The sequence below is a fragment of the Triticum urartu genome, unplaced genomic scaffold, assembly GCF_003073215.2.
Source record: "Triticum urartu cultivar G1812 unplaced genomic scaffold, Tu2.1 TuUngrouped_contig_5062, whole genome shotgun sequence".
NCBI lineage: Eukaryota > Viridiplantae > Streptophyta > Magnoliopsida > Poales > Poaceae > Triticum > Triticum urartu.
In genome coordinates this window covers 11,067-12,758 of record NW_024115704.1, presented here as the reverse complement: position 1 = coordinate 12,758, position 1,692 = coordinate 11,067, and the positions used below count along the sequence as shown (strand labels likewise).

Sequence of the window (1,692 nt, the reverse complement as noted above, 5' to 3'; positions counted from 1 at the left end):
GCGCGTGCTTGATTTCTCACGCCAACACGCAAGGAGCACCCTGCCACTTGGTTTTGCTGCTTGGTGAATCCTGACTATATTGATCTAAAAAGATACGTGTCGTGGTTCTAACTCTGACAGTGATGTAGGGGGGTATGTATGGAGAGGCTAGATCTCAGCTATTGGGAAGTTGTAAACACACCAAGATGTACGAGTTCAGGCCCTTCGCGGAGGAAGTAACAGCCCTACGTCTCGGTGCCCGGAGGCGGTCGACTGGATTACTGGCGTGTGAATAACAGGGGTGCGAACCCTTCATACTGAGGAGGGGGGTGGCTTATATAGAGTTCGCCGGCCCCCTCTTGCCCTCAGTAATGCAGGGTTTTCAGGTACATTTAAGGTCGGGCGTTACTGGTAACGCCCCTAATAAAGTGCTATAATGACCATAAAAACTACTTAACAGCTGACCGTTTGCCTGCGGAGTGACTATAGGTCTCCTGGCAGTCGAGTGGTTGGCTTCATGGTCAAGTGATAGCTTTCTGGTCGAGTGTCTTGAATCCATCAAGTGGGATACCTTCAAGTCGATTGAAAGGTGACTTCTTCTAGGGATGTCCTAGGGTAGGGCTCCTTGGACAAGTCCGTGCCCCTACCCTAGATACATGGCTTCATCACCAATAGTACTTTATTTTCTTTCTAACATGAAAATGATTAACTTCGAAGAGTTTCATGTGTTGTACCCAGCTGTCCCTAAGCAAGATAATCGGTATTTAAGTTTTTCTGCCTTTTCATGTTCTTGTTTAATTTTTATACAGATTTGTATGAAAGCTTTATTTTTCTTATTTGTGTTTTTTTTATCTTTTCATCCATGAACGTGGTGTCTTCACATTTAAGTATATGGAGATATTCACACCAAGAACTCAGATGGCAAACTTTTTCTCCAGTGCAGACATTCCAAATCTTAGGATCAGATATGCGAATGACATGTTTTGCAGCCCCATGAACAGTTGTGACAAGTCTTTCGTAACTGGTTTCTATCGTGATGTATGTTCTTTACTTTCTTTGTCATTTGTTACATTTTCTTATTCTCCTTTTTAGCCTCTTGTTTCTTTTACTAACATTCTGGGTCTCTTTGAATATTTGTGTGTAGGGAGAAGCAATGCCGGGTGAGGTTAAACATGTGTGCGGTCCTAGCACAAATGGTGGCTGAGTTCTTTTTTTAGTAGCATGTAATCTGAACAAAGTAGCATGCAATCTGAGCATATCAGTATTTTTGATTTAGTAGTGGTCTGTATGTTTTTTCATTTTGATTGTAGTGTCATGTCTTTATGCCTGTAACTCTGCAGTACGTATTTTGAGCAGATTTTTGATTCTATATCAAGGGTCCTTTTTTTGTTAATGATCATTTGTTCCTTGTATCTCAATTTATCCCTTCTTCACCTTTTTGTTACTGCTGCTTTTTTGACTGACTTTGGTAAAATTTGGGAGTGTCATTTAGTGGATTTACAGTGTCATTTTAGTGGATTTTACAGTGTCTTTTTCATTGCATCTTACACTGTAATTCTTAGTGGGGCTTTGTAGAAATTAGTATCTATTTAGTGATTTTACACTCATTTTCTAGGTCGTAATATGATTTTAATTTTACCTCTTCTTTGTCAATGTATTTTTGTATGCGACCTCATCCTGGTCCTTTAACCTCCTCCCTTTGTTTTGCTTTTT

The 1,692-nt window shown here is 40.3% G+C and overlaps 1 long non-coding RNA gene across 1 annotated transcript; it reads left to right on the top strand.

Annotated features, from left to right (window-relative positions):
• The first annotated feature begins 533 nt into the window (after positions 1-533).
• On the top strand, positions 534-1,372 carry LOC125528721. The gene is made up of 2 exons (XR_007292462.1): positions 534-1,017; positions 1,124-1,372. It is a non-coding gene; the product is annotated as an uncharacterized LOC125528721 (long non-coding RNA).
• Positions 1,373-1,692: the final 320 nt, after the last annotated feature.